Source organism: Scyliorhinus torazame, chromosome 17, assembly GCF_047496885.1.
Source record: "Scyliorhinus torazame isolate Kashiwa2021f chromosome 17, sScyTor2.1, whole genome shotgun sequence".
Taxonomy (NCBI): domain Eukaryota; kingdom Metazoa; phylum Chordata; class Chondrichthyes; order Carcharhiniformes; family Scyliorhinidae; genus Scyliorhinus; species Scyliorhinus torazame.
The window spans coordinates 181,973,054-181,992,332 of record NC_092723.1 but is presented as its reverse complement, the minus strand read 5'-3'; the positions used below and the strand labels follow the sequence as shown (position 1 = coordinate 181,992,332).

General features: G+C 50.5%; 1 protein-coding gene across 4 annotated transcripts in view; it reads right to left on the bottom strand.

The window, feature by feature from the left end:
• dcun1d3 (defective in cullin neddylation 1 domain containing 3) overlaps positions 1-19,279 on the bottom strand; it is a 66,489-nt gene that overhangs the window by 23,222 nt on the left and 23,988 nt on the right. For 2 of the 4 annotated variants that reach the window (XM_072481785.1, XM_072481787.1), the window contains exon 2: positions 11,680-11,764. The exons of the other annotated variants lie outside the window; for them this stretch is intronic. The gene's annotated coding sequence lies outside the window, so the exon portion shown is untranslated. The remainder of the gene's footprint in view (positions 1-11,679; positions 11,765-19,279) is intronic. 4 annotated transcript variants of the gene reach the window in all.

The window sequence follows — 19,279 nt, the reverse complement described above, 5'->3', positions numbered from 1 at the left end:
CAGCATCCGCTCCTTCGGACCCCTCCGGGAGCCCAACGGTTCTCAAGTTCTGCCGGCGGGACCTGTTCTCTAGGTCCTCCACCTTCTCCAGGAGCCTTTTCTGCTGGTCTCTCAGCATCCCCACCTCCAACTCCACCGCAGTTTGATGTTCCTCCTGCTCAGCCTGCACCTTCTCTACTTTCTGGATCGCCCGATCATGGGCATCCAATCTAAGCTCCAGCCGCGCAATTGACTCTTTAATCAGATCCAAGCAGTCCCGCTTCTGTTTGGCGAAGCCCTCCTGGATAAATTGTATCAGCTGCTCCATTGACCGCTGGGTCGACAAGTCAGGACTCCGGTCATCCGCCATGCTGTCTCCCACTGCAGCTTCAGCCCAAGCCTTCTCTGTCCGTCTGTTTCTGCCTTTGCGAGCACTTCCATTCCTCCTCTCCATGCACCGATGTGGGAATCCAGTACCCAATTGCCTCTGTCACTGATTTTTCAAATCAAGTCCGGTAAAAAAAATCGTGGGGAAAGGTCTAAAAGTCCGACCCAGGCGGGAGCCTCCAAAAGTGCGACTTGTTCCTTCATAGCCACCACCGGAATTCCAGGCAGCAGTTCTGATGTGCTTTTGTTTTTGTTCGAAAGGAACAGCAGAATTACAAACATCCCAATAAAACAGAGTTGTTTATCAACAGCTGTTTGAAAGGGTTACTGAAGCTAAAGGAGTATCAGTAACCTGTTACAGCTGAAAGATAAATTCACTTTGATGGTCGCATCTGCCAAGTACAGAGAGGGCACAGCCTGGTCATGTGACTTTCTCCTGCAAAATTAATCCCTGAAAGTTAACAGTTAAACAATCTATGACAATCGTTCCCTCAAGTTAAAACTTTAGATCAGTTATCCTACTTGCTCAACTAGTTGGTAACAGTAAACCATCTATTGCACTGTTACGATGGAGTCAGGTGTACCTAATTTCTTTCTTTCCCACAAACAATCAAGTGGATATCACGTTACTTCTTTCGACAGAATAACAAAGACAGATTCTCACATTCACATGGTAGAACTTATCTTCCGTTTTGAGTAGATCGGGTCTGATACCAACCAGGTTGAAATGGTCTAAGAACCATTTCCTTTTCCCAGGTCAGGTAAAGCTCAACAGCAAATACAGCTACCAACTTCCTAACTTGCCCACGTTCAAACCTTGGCTTTCAATGTTTGTAACCATCCAATTCCAAATTAAGTTGTGGCATTTAACTGATATACAACAATCTAATCTTCGAAACTCACCTATTCAAATTTAAAAGGTCAAGTATGCTCACTGCATTCAATAATATATTTCTAAAGGTGTAAACAAAATAGCAAGAACTTTACTGAACACATACCAACTGACCTAAGTTTTGGACTCGTATCTCATTCTTCTAAACTCAGCCGAGTATAGACCGAACCTGTTCAACCTTTCCTCATAACACAACCCTAGGTGAAGCAAATTTTTCCACTCTGCTGTCTGGAATCTGGAACGCTCTACCAGGAAAGCAATGGAAGAGAATTCCATAAATAATTTTCAATGGGAGTTGCGGAGAATAATAAACTTACAGGGTTACAGACAAAAAGCAGGGGACGTGGCACTAAGAATGACTGTTCTTTCAAAGTGCTAACACAGGCACAATAGGTCAATTCATCTCCCATGTTATAGCTTTTATGATTCTTTTCGTATTAAGAAAATCTCCAACTTATTTTACTGCCATTGTCATGTGAGAGTACCTTTAAGAAATGGGCGTTTATAAATGGGTGTGTATATAAATATCTGTAGTGAGAGTACCTTGAAGAAATGGGTGTTTACTACTGCAGTGATGTCAGAGAGTGGGTGGAGCTGGGCTGTCAGCTTTTTCCTTTCACTTTAGGCTTTTTGCTGCAGGGTGGGTTTGGTTTCATTTTAGTTTTAGAGAAGCTGCAATCACAGCAGGATATGTGTGAATCTCTGCAAGCTTATGAATGTCCATTTGCTGATTTCAACGTGGTAACTGTTCTCAGTAGTGAAGTTAAACCTGATGTCTTTCTGTAAAAAGGTGTTTTTAAGTCTTATGGATGTTAAAAGGAAAGTAAGAATTACTTAGTGTTGTATTCTTTGGGGGTTGTATTTGAATTGATGGTTGCAAAGATGTTCACTGTATGTTTTAAAAAGGTTAACTTGAGTTCATAGAATAAACATTGTTTGGCTTTAAAAAATACTTTTCCATTTCTGCTGTCCCACGCCTGTCGAGTGGGCCGTGTGCTCCCCATACCACAACCTAGTAAAGGTTGTGGGTCAGGTGAACTCCATGATACACTTTGGGGTTCTCTACACCCTGGCCCATAACACCATAAAATCAATGGAGTTAGTCAAGTACCGTGGCTCCAATTTCCAATGAGCAAGGCTGTAAACAGAGCAGTTAATCTGAGGAAGGAAGAAGCATTATTGTATTATTTCTCAGCCAGCCTACAGTTACCAATTGCATTAGCTTTGCCATAATGTAGGCAACACCTGGTGTTAATCAATACAGGTTGCTGTTGTGATTCAGACTGGCTTTCTTTACTCCAGTTCTCAAAACCCAACTCCCAATTGATGGTGTAATCGTACTCATTGCACTCCTGTGTGCTAATGGTTTCCCAGAAATTCAATTTCAGATTTGCAACACCAGGTATCTGATTTTTTTTTTTTTAAATCTCACGGGCATTACTTTTCAAACCAGTACAGTTAAATCTACGATAACTGGCGAGTCGCTGACTGCAGAATACCCAGTTTCTAACTAGTAGCCACAGGATTTAGGTGGCTTGTCAAGTTGCCTTTCTGGTCAATTGCGGCCCTGGGACATGGGTGGTGGGGACTGGACAATGCTAATGCCTTTGAATGTCATGGAAAGGAGCTCTCTCCTATTGGGAGTTGAGTGTACGCCACTTGTGTAACGTGAATGTTCCTTACCGATGCCAGTCCTAACCTGAACATTGCCCAATGTTACCATATGTGAGCAAAGATTTCCAATATTTGAGGAATTGCATTTGGTGTGGGGCACCCACTTCTGACCTGACGACGGAAGGAACTGAAGATAGTTGGGCCTAGGGATGCTGCCCTGATGGACAACTGGAGCAATGGCCTTGGGCTCAGACGATGGGCCTCGAACTTTGTGCTAGAAAGGACAGGCCAGTGGAGAATTTCCTCCGGCGATTAATATGGATTGCAGTTTTAGGTGGACTTGCCCTGACACCACACAGATAACCAATCCCTGGAATCAGCTACTATCAGTATGTGGAGAAAGGCGGTAATAGAATCTAGAGTTATCATTTTTCTGATGATTTGAGGTAGGTTGTAGGACTAACTATCAGTCTGGTTGTTCTGCTTTTTGTGGACAGGGCGTATCAGGGCAATTTTTCACATTGGCGGGCAGTTGTCCGTGATATGGAGCTGCACTGGAACAGGTTGATTCGCAACTTGATTAGGTTAGGAGCACATATCTTCAATATTACAGCCTGGAAGGTTATTTGATGTATCCACTGCACTCAGCTGATTGCGCAGAGTGAATCGGATTGGCTGAAGAGTGTTGATGGCGGAGCTCCTGGGACGGGCCGCTGATGGATCAGCCTTTGTACTTTCTGCTGCAACCCACCATCAGTGAGAATGGAAACGCTCCATCGGTTAGTTAATTAACTGTCCACCACTATTCACAGCCGGACCTTGGCCCTGATCTGCTGGTTACAAAACTGCTTGGCCTCTGATGGAGCACGCCGATTTCACTGTTCACCATGGGTACAGTCCTGTGTCGTTTCACCAGAACGCCTCCCAGAATGCCCTTCCACACTTCTCAATGTTACGATCCAGTTGATGTTGCTGGTCCACAAGTCAGATCCCAGGATGCAACCCGGCTTGATAGATCCCAACTTTTAATTTTTGCTTTGAAACGTGTGGGTGGCCACTGACAGTCATAGACTGATGTACTTTTGACAAAACAATAAAACCCTTATTAAACAAGATAAAGGGACTTCCAGTTGCGGCGATGCACTGCTAAGTCGCACGTTTCGGCAGCTCCTGCTCCAACGGACTTTTGGGCTCTTTTTGGGATACCCAACGGAAATTTTTTCGGACCAAACCGAGTGTGGGGTGACGAAGTAAGGAGTCCCCTCAAGCGTGTATGGAAAAGATCGGTGGTAGTGGCCCGATTGCGAAGGATCCTCTGGAGCAGCGGCAGAGAGGAGAAGGAAGAAGCAAGATGGCGGCGGGTGGAGACCAGACGACATGGGGGCCGGATCAGCAGGAATTCCTTAGACGATGTGTGGAGGAATTAAAGGAGGAGGTGCTGGCGCCGATGCTGTTGGCAATCAAAGGGCTAAAAGAAACGCAAAAGGCTCAGGCGATAGAGCACGGTGGGGTGAAGGAGAAGGCAGCTGAGAACGAGGACGAGATTCTGGGCCTAGCGGTAAGAATGGAGACGCATGAGGCGCCACACAAGAGGTGTATTGAAAGACTCGAAGTCCTGGAGAACAGATCGAGGAGAAAGAACCTCCGGATTCTGGGTCTCCCCGAGGGAGTGGAGGGGGCGGACGTTGGGGCTTATGTGAACACGATGCTCCATTCGCTAATGGGAGCTGAGGCCCCCTCGGGCCCCCTGGAGGTGGAAGGGGCTCACCGGGTCCTTGCGAAGAGACCCAAGGCTGGAGAACCACCAAGGGCGATAGTGGTGAGATTTCACTACTTCACAGACAGAGAGGCTGTTTTGAGCTGGGCCAAGAAGGTACGGAGTAGCAGGTGGGAGAATGCGGTGATACGAGTGTATCAGGACTGGAGTGCGGAGGTGGCGAGAAGGAGAGCGAGTTTTAATCGGGCCAAGATGGCGCTTCACAAGAAGAAAATAAAGTTTGGGATGCTGCAGCCGGCACGATTGTGGGTCACGTACCAAGATAGACACGATTATTTTGAAACATCGGAAGAGGCATGGACCTTCATCCAAAAGGAAGTTGGACTAGAACTGAGGGACTGATGCTGTGGGGGAGATGACGAGGTTGATGTACAAAGAACAAAGAACAAAGAAACGTACAGCACAGGAACAGGCCCTTCGGCCCTCCAAGCCCACGCCGACCATGCTGCCCAACTAAACGACAATCTTCTACACTTCCTGCGTCCGTATCCCTCTATTCCCATCCTATTCATGTATTTGTCAAGATGCCCCTTAAATGTCACTATCGTCCCTGCTTCCACCACCTCCTCCGGTAGCGAGTTCCAGGCACCCACTACCCTCTGTGTAAATAACTTGCCTCGTACATCTACTCTAAACCTTGCCCCTCGCATCTTAAACCTATGCCCCCTAGTAATTGACCCCTCTACCCTGGGGAAAAGTACAGAAATGTAAATTGGGGAATGGGAGGTTCACCGTATCGGGACGATAGATGGGGAGGGGAAAGGGAAGAGAAGAATTCCGTTTTTCTTTGACGGGGGGACACTGAGAAATGTGGGCGCCGGTGGAAAAAGGGACATAGATGGGGGATGGGGAATGGGAACATGGGCTGTAGTGGGAGCTGCGCCATAGGGGGCGGAGCTGATCTAGGAAAGCGCAGGTTTTTTCCCGCACTAGGGAGATGATGGCGGGACGATAGGCGCAAGGAGGAGGAGAGTTCCACGCACGGGGAGGTCAAGGAGAGAGCGGGGGAAGCCGGGGTCAGCTGACTTTCGGAAGCATTATGGCGGGAGCAACCATGCTAGATGGGGATCTAGCGGGGGGGGGGGGGGGGGGGGATAACTGGGTTGCTGCTGCTGGGATCGAGAGTGAGATGGCAAGGGAAGAGGTGGTCGGGACGGGAGTGCGCCGCCTGGGGGACTGGTGGGTGCGCGGGACCTGGACGTGGGACTGGCCATGCTTCAGGAGACGAATCTGAAGGTGGCGGATCAGGTTAGGTTACGGAAAGGATGGGTGGGACAGGTATTCCACTCGGGGTTGGAAGTAAAAAATAGAGGTTATATTGGTGGGGAAACGGGTGTCGTTCGAGGCTAGGAATATAGTAGTGGACAACGGTGGCCGATATGTGATGGTGAGTGGTAGACTGCAGGGAATGGAGGTCGTGCTGGTAAATGTATATGCCCCGAACTGGGATATTGCGGGATTTATGAAGCGGATGCTGGGACATATCCCAGACCTGGAGGTAGGAAGCCTGGTAATGGGGGGGGATTTCAATACTGTGCTAGATCCAGGGTTAGATCGGTCTAGATCCAGGACCGGAAGAAGGCTGGCAGCGGCCAAGGTGCTCAGGGGGTTTATGGAGCAAATGGGGGGAGTGGATCCGTGGAGATTTGCTAGGCCGTTGGCCAAAGAGTTTTCCTTTTTCTCCCATGTCCATAAGGTATACTCCCAGATAGATTTCTTTGTTTTGAGTAGGGCACTGATTCCGAGGGTGGAAGGAACGGAGTACTCGGCCATAGCCGTTTCAGATCATGCCCCGCACTGGGTGAATCTGGAACTAGGAGAGGAGAGGGAACAGCTCCCACTGTGGCGACTGGATGTGGGACTATTGGCGGATGAGGGAGTCTGTGGAAGGGTGCGGGGATGTATTGAAAGGTACCTGAAGGCCAATGATGATGGTGAGGTCCAGGTGGGGGTAGTATGGGAAGCGCTGAAGGCAGTGGTTAGGGGAAAGTTGATCTCCATTAGGGCTTACAAGGAGAAAAAAGAGGGCAAAGAAAGGGAAAGATTACTGGGGGAGATTTTGAGTGTGGATAAAAAATATGCGGAGGTCCCGGACGAAGGACTATATAGGGAGAGGCGAAGACTTCAGACGGAGTTTGACCTGCTGACCACAGGGAAGGCAGAGGCACAGTGGAGGAAGGCACAGGGGATGAGATACGAATATGTGTAAAAGGCGAGTTGGCTGTTGGCCCACCAGCTTCGTAAGAGGATAGCGGCGAGGGAAATAGGGGGAGTTAGGATGGAACGGGAACGACGGTGCGGAGTGCAGGGAAGGTAAATGAGGTGTTTAAGACCTTTTATGAGAGGCTATATAGGTCCCAACCCCCGGAGGGAAAAGAGGGGATGCAACAGTTTTTGGACCAACTAAGGTTCCCGAAGGTGGAGGAGCAGGAGGTGGCAGGTCTGGGGGCGCCAATCGGGGTAGACGAGGTAACTAAAGGGCTGGGGAACATGCAGGCAGGGAAGGCCCCGGGACCAGACGGGTTCCCGGTGGAATTTTATAGGAAGTACGTGGACTTGTTGGTCCTCTGTTGGCAAGAACCTTTAACGAGGCCAGAGAAGGGGGGACTCTACCCCCGACAATGTCGGAGGCGATGATATCGTTAATCCTGAAGCGGGACAAAGATCCGCTGCAATGCTGGTCATATAGGCCTATCTCGCTCCTGAATGTAGACGCCAAGTTGCTGGCAAAAGTGCTGGCAATGAGGATCGAGGATTGTGTCCCGGGGGTGGTGCATGAAGACCAGACAGGGTTTGTAAAGGGGAGACAACTGAATGCTAACATGCGACGGCTGTTGGGGGTGATAATGATGCCCCCAGTGGAAGGGGAGGTAGAGATAGTGGCAGCAATGGATGCAGAGAAGGCATTTGATAGGGTGGAGTGGGAGTATCTATGGGAGGTGCTGAGGAGGTTTGGGTTCGGGGAGGGGTTTGTCAGTTGGGTTAAACTCCTCTATGGGGCCCCAGTGGCAAGTGTAGTCACAAATCGGCAGAGATCAGAGTATTTTCGGTTACACAGGGGAACGAGGCAGGGGTGCCCTCTGTCCCCATTACTGTTCGCGTTGGCAATTGAACCACTGGCCATAGCGTTGAGTGACTCTAGGAAATGGAGGGGGATGGTTAGAGGGGGAGAGGAACACCGAGTGTCACCCTACGCAGATGACCTACTGCTGTATGTGGCAGATCCTGTGGAGGGGATGACAGAGGTTATGCAGATATTGAGGGAGTTTGGAGATTTTTCGGGATATAGGCTTAATATGGGGAAGAGTGAGCTTTTCGTAGTACACCCTGGGGATCAGGGAAGAGGGATAGACGACCTGCCATTGAGGAGAGCGGAAAGGAGCTTCCGATAGCTGGGGATTCAGGTAGCCAGGAGCTGGGGAACTTTACACAAACTCAATCTGACGCGGCTGGTGGAGCAGATGGAGGAGTATTTCAAGAGGTGGAATATGCTGCCGCTCTCATTGGCGGGCAGAGTGCAGGCGGTTAAGATGATGGTCCTCCCAAGGTTTCTTTTTGTGTTTCAATGTCTCCCCATTTTGATCACGGAGGCCTTTCTTAAGAAAATAGATAGGAGTGTTATGAGTTTCGTGTGGGCAGGGAAGACCCCGAGGGTAAGGAGGGGGTTCCTGCAGCGCAGCAGGGACAGAGGGGGACTGGCATTGCCGAATCTGGACGATTATTACTGGACCGCCAATGTGGCGATGGTTTGCAAGTGGATGAGGGAGGGAGAGGGGGCGGCGTGGAAGAGGCTGGAGATGGCATCCTGTAAAGGAACGAGCCTAAAGGCGCTGGTGACGGCGCCGCTACCGCTCTCCCCGAAAAGGTATACCACAAACCCAGTGGTGGTGGCAACCTTAAGGATCTGGGGGCAATGGAGGCGACATAGGGGTGTGACAGGTGCCTCGGTGTGGTCCCCGATCAGGAACAACCATAGGTTTGTCCCATGAAGGATGGACGGAGGCTTCCAGAGCTGCCATGGGGCAGGAATTAGGAGATTGAGAGATTTGTTTATTGATGGGACGTTTGCGAGCCTGGGAGCACTGGAGGAAAAGTATGAGTTGCCCCGGGGAATATCTTTAGATACATGCAAGTGAGGGCGTTTATGAGGCAATAGGTGAGGGAATTTCCGCTGCTCCCGACACAGGGGATGCAGGATAGAGTGATTTCAGGGGTATGGGTCGGGGAGGGCAAAGTGTCCGAAATATATCAGGAGATGAGAGAGGAGGGGGAGGCGCTGGTAGAGGAGCTGAAGGGAAAATGGGAAGAAGAGCTGGAGGAGGAGATTGAGGAGGGTCTGTGGGCTGATGCCCCAAGTAGGGTAAATTCCACTTCCTCGTGTGCCAGGCTTAGCCTGATACAATTCAAGGTTCTACACAGAGCACACATGACGGGAGCGAGGCTGAGCAGGTTCTTCGGGGTGGAGGGCAGGTGCGGGAGGTGCTTGGGAAGCCCGGTGAACCACACACGTATGTTTTGGTCGTGTCCGGCACTGGATGAGTGCTGGAGGGGAGTGGCAAGAGTGATTTCAAAGGTGGTGAAGGTCCGGGTCAAGCCAGGTTGGGGGTTAGTTATATTTGGGGTAGCGGATGAGCCGTGAGTGCAGGAGGCGAAAGAGGCCGATATTCTGGCCTTTGCGTCCCTGGTAGCCCGGCAAAGGATCTTACTCATGTGGAAGGAAGCGAAACCCCCCGCGTGGAGGCCTGGACAAACGATATGGCAGGGTTCATAAAACTGGAACGGATGAAGTTTGCGTTGAGAGGATCGGTTCAGGGGTTCTCCAGGCGGTGGCAACCGTTCCTTGACTATCTCGCGGAACGTTAAGGGAAAATAGATCAGCAGCAGCAGCCCACGGGGGGGGGGGGGGCAACCTGTTTTGTTCTGGTTGGGGTGGAGGGGGGGGGGAGCACTATATATATATTTTTTTAATTACTTTGTTATATCACTATTTTATTTAAATTGTGTTATTTATTAGTTATTGTGTTATCTTTTTTGTTGATTTGTAAGGTGGAGAAATTGTGTTTGAAAACTTTAATAAAATATATATATATATTTTTTTTAATTAAACAAGATAAACTGTAATACAGTACACACCATCACCTACAACTATACCTTTACAAATATACATAGATTTGTAAGGATAACATAAGTTACAAAATCTATCTTAAACTCTAATTTTCACAGTAGGTACACAATCCATGGTAAACCGATAGGTGACCCCATAGTCAGACACCCCACACTCTGAATCCAAGTGACAAATGCCAACCAAAACAACTTATACAGAGCCCCACCCCCCCAACCCCCGCCCCATCCCGTCCCGATGCTTATCACACTGAGGCAATTGGTCTCACTGAAACTCTTCACAAAGAGTTTCCACTCGAAAAACACACTGAAAAAACACATTTTCTCCCAAATGGCTGTCTCTCTCGATGTCTTCACCAAGGATCCACCTCCAGGGTTTCAACCATTTCTTCTGACGTTCCTCTCTCCTGGAGTGCCACATGCATTTAAGCTACAGCTTCCTCAATGTCTTTCAGATATCCAGCCATGCTAATGGAATGCGCTGCTTTAACGGCACGCAGTAATCTTTGGCTTTCTCCTGGGATCTTCTGGCTTTTCACAGGGCCACATCATTCTAGGTCTGCACCCTACAGCACTGTGTTTTAACTCGGAGCCTCTGCTCCTCACTCTAACTTCACTTAACAGAACCGATTACCAGATTCCTACCTTCCCTCTGACTAGGTGGTCTTCTTGAAATTTCCTTCTATCCCTCTCCCCGATTTTAGTTTTTGAAATTTGGTTTAGGACCTGCTCCTTGCAGCTCCCACTCTGTCCAGTTTCTTCTGGCACCTTCTGCAGAATGGCATTTTCCTCTGGGGCATCGGATCCTTTTGCTCTGCTTCACTTTCATTTTCTTCTGCATTCTTGAGCAGGCACAGGGTTAGTGTTAGATCTATAAAAAAAGGGGGGCGGGGAGAAAAGAAACAAATTGTGGTGCGCACAGCCGCTTAGCGGCTTTTCAATGAGGATCCTGACCAACTGCACAGTTGCAGCCGTTCTCTGACGGTTGCAAAAGGAATGATCTGAGCATGTATGGCCTTTCCAGGGCTGGTGCAGAGACTGAATGGGCAGCACGGTAGCACAGTGGGTAGCATTGTGGCTGTACAGCGCCAGGGACCCGGGTTCGATTCCCGGCTTGGGTCACTGTCTGTGCGGAGTCTGCACGTTCTCCCCGTATCTGCGTGGGTTTCCTCCGGGTGCTCCGGTTTCCTCCCACAAGTCCCGAAAGACGTGCGGTTAGGTAATTTGGACATTCTGAATTCGCCCTCAATGTACCCGAACAGGTGCCAGAGTGTAGCGACTAGGGGATTTTCACAGTAACCTCATTGCAGTGTCAATTGTGACAATAAAGATTATTATTAATGGAACTTGTTCCCAGTCGCCAAAGCCTGGTCACAATTTTTAAATGCGAGTATTTTTTATGTATTCTTTTTCGGTCTGTAACAACTAAGCTATGGTTGGTCATCCACCTTGATGGTAGAGAAGTAAGGGTAACTAGACCAGGAGGTTAAAGATTGAAGTGGTATATCACTTTGCTGGTAGCCGATAGTTTATCATGGATGCCTGGTTTTGAGCTGACAGATCTGTTCTTAATTTAATGGTGGTAAGTGCCACAGAGCATGATGGAGCACACCCTCAGTCTGAAGACAGGTGTTTGCAGAGGTCACGTGTACCATCTGTAATAAGTAGATTGGTCAAGACCAGGCCAAGTTAGTTATGCCCGAGTTAGCTCTCATACCACATCTAAAAACAGACTTGGGCCTTCCTATATATTATGGAGTTGGCGAAGAACGACAGGAAATGGCTTTGTGGTTCCCTCTCCAACTTATCCATTATGACTTTAGTGAGCAGAAACTCACTCACATTGAATAAACAGCTCAGTGAAAACCAGCTGGAAAGCACATTACAGAAGGCACGCTGCTGTACTTACAGAAATAAACGCTGCAGTTCCAGCTGGTCTCTGTAGCATATCGGTTTGCTGTACACACAGGGTTAGGACGTCGGCACATGCAACGCTATGAAATTTAAATGGAAAAATAAACTTTTCAATACGAAACCTACATGTTAATAAAAAGGCCCATCTTTATTCTAATAACGAGGTGTATTTATATAGATAAGTTTTCAATCTGAGCATGCTCAGTTTTATGGCCACAGACTCACTAGTTCTGCAGGATCTTTTGTACAAACATTTCAAAAGATGTATTGTTAGGATCCCGGACCAGACCCCGATATTTGTTAGGACCCAGGACCAGATCCCGATATTTGTTAGGATCCCGGACCAGACCCCGATATTTGTCAGGACCCCGGGCCAGATCCCGATATTTGTTAGGCTCCCGGGCCAGAGCCCGATATTTGTTAGGCACCCGGACCAGACCCCAATATTTGTTAGGCTCCCGGACCAGACCCCGATATTTGTTAGGCTGCCGGACCAGACCCCGATATTTGTTAGGCTCCCGGACCAGACCCCGATATTTGTTAGGCTCCCGGACCAGACCCCGATATTTGTTACACTCCTGGACCGAGACTCCGATATTTGTTACGCTCCCGGACCAGACCCCGATATTTGTTAGGCTCCCGGACCAGACCCCGATATTTGTTACGGTCACGGACCAGACACCGATATTGGTTACACTCCTGGACCGAGACTCCGATATTTGTTACGCTCCCGGACCAGACACCGATATTTGTTAGGCTCCCGGACCAGACCCCGATATTTGTTAGAATCCCGGACCAGACCCCGATATTTGTTACACTCCTGGACCAGACTCCGATATTTGTTCGGATCCCGGACCAGACCCCGATATTTGTTACGATCACGGACCAGACCCCGATATTTGTTAGGCTCCCGGACCAGACCCCGATATTTGTTACACTCCTGGACCGAGACTCCGATATTTGTTACGCTCCCGGACCAGACCCCAATATTTGTTAGGCTCCCGGACCAGACCCCGATATTTGTTACGGTCACGGACCAGACACCGATATATGTTAGGATCCCGGACCAGACCCCGATATCTGTTAGGATCCCGGACCAGACCCCGATATTTGTTAGGATCCTGGACCAGACCCCGATATTTGTTACGCTCCTGGACCGAGACTCCGATATTTGTTAGGCTCCCGGACCAGACCCCGATATTTGTTAGGATCCTGGACCAGACCCCGATATTTGTTACGCTCCCGTACCAGACCCCGATATTTGCTAGGATTCCGGACAAGACCCCGATATTTGTTAGGCTCCCGGACCAGACCCCGATATTTGTTAGGCTCCCCGACCAGACCCCGATATTTGTTAGGCTCCCGGACCAGACCCCGATATTTGTTATACTCCTGGACCAGACTCCGATATTTGTTACACTCCCGGGCCAGACCCCGATATTTGTTAAGCTCCCGGACCAGACCCCGATATGTGTTACGCTCCTGGACCAGACTCCGATATTTGTTACGCTCCCGGACAAGTCCCTGATATTTGTTAGGTTCCCGGACCAGACCCCGATATTTGTTACGCTCCCGGACAAGACCCTGATATTTGTTACGTTCCCGGACCAGACCCCGATATTTGTTAGGCTCCCGGACCAGACCCCGATATTTGTTAGGCTCCCGGACCAGACCCCGATATTTGTTACACTCCTGGACCAGACCCCGATATTTGTTAGGCTCCCGGACCAGACCCCGATATTTGTTAGGCTCCCGGACCAGACCCCGATATTTGTTATGATCCCGGACCAGACCCCGATATTTATTAGGATCCCGGACCAGACTCCGATATTTGTTAGGCTCCCGGACCAGACCCCGATATTTGTTAGGATCCCGGACCAGACTCCGATATTTGTTAGGCTCCCGGACCAGACCCCGAGATTTGTTAGGCTCCCGGACCAGACTCCGATATTTGTTAGTCTCCCGGACCAGACTCCGATATTTGTTAGGCTCCCGGACCAGACCCCGATATTTATTAGGCTCCCGGGCCAGACCCCAATATTTGTTAGGATCCCGGATCAGTCTCCGATATTTGTTAGGCTCCCGGAGCAGACTCCGATATTTGTTTGGATTCCGGACCAGTCCCCGATATTTGTTACGCTCCCGGACCAGACCCCGATATTTGTTAGGATCCCGGACCAGACCCCGATATTTGTTAGGATCCTGGACCAGACCCCGATATTTGTTACGCTCCTGGTCCGAGACCCCGATATTTGTTAGAATCCCGGACCAGACTCCGATATTTGTTAGGCTCCCGGACCAGACCCCGATATTTGTTAGACTCCCGGACCAGACCCCGATATTTGTTAGGCTCCCGGACCAGACCCCGATATATGTTAGGCTCCCGTACCAGACCCCCATATTTGATAGGATCCCGGGCCAGACCCCGATATTTGTTACGCTCCCGTACCAGACCCCGGTATTTGTTAGGCTCCCGGGCCAGACCCCGATATTTGTTAGGATCCCGGACCAGACCCCAATATTTGTTACGCACCCGGACCAGACCCCGATATTTGTTAGAATCCCGGACCTGACCCGATATTTGTTACGCTCCCGGACCAGACCCCGATATTTGTTAGGCTCCCGGACCAGACCCCGATATTTGTTACGCTCCCGGACCAGACCCCGATATTTGTTAGGATCCCGGACGAGACCCCGATATTTGTTAGGATCCCGGACCAGACCCCGATATTTGTTAGGCTCCCGGACTAGACCCCGATATTTGTTCGGCTCCTGGACCAGACCCCGATATTTGTTCGGATTCCGGACCAGACCCCGATATTTGTTAGTCTCCCGGACAAGACCCCTATATTTGTTACGCATCCGGACCAGACCCCGATAATTGTTAGGATCCCGGACCAGACCCCGGTATTTGTTAGTCTCCCGGACAAGACCCCTATATTTGTTACGCACCCGGACCAGACCCCGATATTTGTTAGGCTCCCGGACCAGACCCCGATATTTGTTAGGCTCCCGGACCAGACCCCGATATTTGTTATGATCCCGGACCAGACCCCGATATTTGTTAGGATCCCGGACCAGACTCCGATATTTGTTAGGCTCCCGGACCAGACCCCGATATTTGTTAGGATCCCGGACCAGACTCCGATATTTGTTAGGCTCCCGGACCAGACTCCGATATTTGTTAGGATCCCGGGCCAGACCCCGATATTTGTTAGGCTCCCGGACCAGACCCCGATATTTGTTAGAATCCCGGACCTGACCCGATATTTGTTACGCTCCCGGACCAGACCCCGATATTTGTTATGATCCCGGACCAGACCCCGATATTTGTTAGGATCCCGGACCAGACTCCGATATTTGTTAGGCTCCCGGACCAGACCCCGATATTTGTTAGGATCCCGGACCAGACTCCGATATTTGTTAGGCTCCCGGACCAGACTCCGATATTTGTTAGGCTCCCGGACCAGACCCCGATATTTATTACGCACCCGGACCAGACCCCGATATTTGTTAGAATCCCGGACCTGACCCGATATTTGTTACGCTCCCGGACCAGACCCCGATATTTGTTAGGCGCCCGGACCAGACCCCGATATTTGTTACGCTCCCGGACCAGACCCCGATATTTGTTAGGATCCCGGACCAGACCCCGATATTTGTTAGGCTCCCGGACTAGACCCCGATATTTGTTCGGCTCCTGGACCAGACCCCGATATTTGTTCGGATTCCGGACCTGACACCGATATTTGTTAGTCTCCCGGACAAGACCCCTATATTTGTTACGCATCCGGACCAGACCCCGATATTTGTTGGGATCCCGGACCAGACCCCGATATTTGTTAGTCTCCCGGACAAGACCCCTATATTTGTTACGCACCCGGACCAGACCCCGATATTTGTTAGGCTCCCGGACCAGACCCCGATATTTGTTAGGCTCCCGGACCAGACCCCGATATTTGTTATGATCCCGGACCAGACCCCGATATTTGTTAGGATCCCGGACCAGACTCCGATATTTGTTAGGCTCCCGGACCAGACCCCGATATTTGTTAGGATCCCGGACCAGACTCCGATATATGTTAGGCTCCCGTACCAGACCCCCATATTTGATAGGATCCCGGGCCAGACCCCGATATTTGTTACGCTCCCGTACCAGACCCCGGTATTTGTTAGGCTCCCGGGCCAGACCCCGATATTTGTTAGGATCCCGGACCAGACCCCAATATTTGTTACGCACCCGGACCAGACCCCGATATTTGTTAGAATCCCGGACCTGACCCGATATTTGTTAGGCTCCCGGACCAGACCCCGATATTTGTTAGGCTCCCGGACCAGACCCCGATATTTGTTACGCTCCCGGACCAGACCCCGATATTTGTTAGGATCCCGGACCAGACCCCGATATTTGTTAGGCTCCCGGACTAGACCCCGATATTTGTTCGGCTCCTGGACCAGACCCCGATATTTGTTCGGATTCCGGACCTGACCCCGATATTTGTTAGTCTCCCGGACAAGACCCCTATATTTGTTACGCATCCGGACCAGACCCCGATATTTGTTGGGATCCCGGACCAGACCCCGATATTTGTTAGTCTCCCGGACAAGACCCCTATATTTGTTACGCACCCGGACCAGACCCCGATATTTGTTAGGCTCCCGGACCAGACCCCGATATTTGTTAGGCTCCCGGACCAGACCCCGATATTTGTTATGATCCCGGACCAGACCCCGATATTTGTTAGGATCCCGGACCAGACTCCGATATTTGTTAGGCTCCCGGACCAGACCCCGATATTTGTTAGGATCCCGGACCAGACTCCGATATTTGTTAGGCTCCCGGACCAGACCCCGATATTTATTAGGCTCCCGGGCCAGACCCCAATATTTGTTTGGATCCCGGATCAGTCTCCGATATTTGTTAGGCTCCCGGAGCAGACTCCGATATTTGTTAGGATTCCGGACCAGTCCCCGATATTTGTTGCGCTCCTGGACCGAGACTCCGATATTTGTTAGGCTCCCGGACCAGACCCCGATATTTGTTAGGATCCTGGACCAGACCCCGATATTTGTTACGCTCCTGGACCGAGACTCCGATATTTGTTAGGCTCCCGGACCAGACCCCGATATTTGTTAGGATCCCAGACCAGACCCCGATATTTGTTACCCTCCTGGACCAGACCCCGATATTTGTTAGGATCCCGGACCAGACCCCGATATTTGTTAGGCTCCCGGAGCAGACCCCGATATTTGTTACGCTCCTGGACCGAGACTCCGATATTTGTTACGCTCCTGGACCGAGACTCCGATATTTGTTAGGCTCCCGGACCAGACCCCGATATTTGTTAGGATCCTGTACCAGACCCCGATATTTGTTACGCTCCTGGACCGAGACTCCGATATTTGTTAGGCTCCCGGACCAGACCCCAATATTTGTTAGGATCCCGGACCAGACCCCGATATTTGTTACCCTCCTGGACCAGACCCCGATATTTGTTAGAATCCCGGACCAGACCCCGATATTTGTTACGCTCCCGGAGCAGACCTCGATATTTGTTAGGCTCCCGGACCAGTCCCCGATATTTGTTAGACTCCCGGACCAGACCCCGATATTTGTTAGGCTCCCGGACCAGACCCCGATATATGTTAGGATCCCGGACCAGACCCCGATATTTGTTACGCACCCGGACCAGACCCCGATATTTGTTAGGATCCCGTACCAGACCTCGATATTTGTTAGGATCCCGGACCAGACCCCGGTATTTGTTAGGCTCCCGGACCTGACACCGATATTTGTTAGGCTCCCGGACTAGACCCCGATATTTGTTCGGCTCCTGGACCAGACCCCGATATTTGTTCGGATTCCGGACCAGACCCCGATATTTGTTAGTCTCCCGGACAAGACCCCTATATTTGTTACGCATCCGGACCAGACCCCGATATTTGTTAGGATCCCGGACCAGACCCCGATATTTGTTAGTCTCCCGGACAAGACCCCTATATTTGTTACGCACCCGGACCAGACCCCGATATTTGTTACGCTCCTGGGCCAGACCCCGATATTTGTTAGGATCCCGGACCAGACCCCGATATTTGTTACGCTCCTGGACCGAGACTCCGCTATTTGTTAGGCTCCCGGACCAGACCCCGATATTTGTTCGGCTCCCGGACCAGACCCCGATATTTGTTACGCTCCCGGACCAGACCCCGATATTTGTTAGGATCCCGGACGAGACCCCGATATTTGTTAGGATCCCGGACCAGACCCCCATATTTGTTAGGCTCCCGGACTAGACCCCGATATTTGTTCGGCTCCTGGACCAGACCCCGATATTTGTTCGGATTCCGGACCAGACCCCGATATTTGTTAGTCTCCCGGACAAGACCCCTATATTTGTTACGCATCCGGACCAGACCCCGATATTTGTTAGGATCCCGGACCAGACCCCGATATTTGTTAGTCTCCCGGACAAGACCCCTATATTTGTTACGCACCCGGACCAGACCCCGATATTTGTTACGCTCCTGGGCCAGACCCCGATATTTGTTAGGATCCCGGACCAGACCCCGATATTTGTTACGCTCCTGGACCGAGACTCCGATATTTTTTAGGCTCCCAGACCAGACCCCGATATTTGTTAGGATCCCGGACCAGACCCCGATATTTGTTACCCTCCTGGACCAGACCCCGATATTTGTTAGACTCCCGGAGCAGACCCCGATATTTGTTAGGCTCCCGGACCAGACCCCGATATTTGTTAGACTCCCGGACCAGACCCCGATATTTGTTAGGCTCCCGGACCAGACCCCGATATATGTTAGGATCCCGGACCAGACCCCGATATTTGTTACGCACCCGGACCAGACCCCGATATTTGTTAGGCTCCCGTACCAGACCCCGATATTTGTTGGGATCCCGGACCAGACCCCGGTATTTGTTAGGCTCCCGGGCCAGACCCCGATATTTGTTAGGATTCCGGACCAGACCCCGATATTTGTGCGGATCCCGGACCAGACCCCGATATTTGTTAGGCTCCCGGACCTGACCCCGATATTTGTTAGGATCCCAGACCAGACCCCAATATTTGTTACGCACCCGGACCAGACCCCGATATTTGTTAGAATCCCGGACCTGACCCGATATTTGTTACGCTCCCGGACCAGACCCCGATATTTGTTAGGCTCCCGGACCAGACCCCGATATTTGTTACGCTCCCGGACCAGACCCCGATATTTGTTAGGATCGCGGACGAGACCCCGATATTTGTTAGGATCCCGGACCAGACCCCGATATTTGTTAGGCTCCCGGACTAGACCCCGATATTTGTTCGGCTCCTGGACCAGACCCCGATATTTGTTCGGATTCCGGACCAGACCCCGATATTTGTTAGTCTCCCGGACAAGACCCCTATATTTGTTACGCATCCGGACCAGACCCCGATATTTTTGTTAGGATCCCGGACCAGACCCCGATATTTGTTAGTCTCCCGGACAAGACCCCTATATTTGTTACGCTCCTGGGCCAGACCCCGATATTTGTTAGGATCCCGGACCAGATCCCGATATTTGTTAGGATCCCGGAGGAGACCCCGATA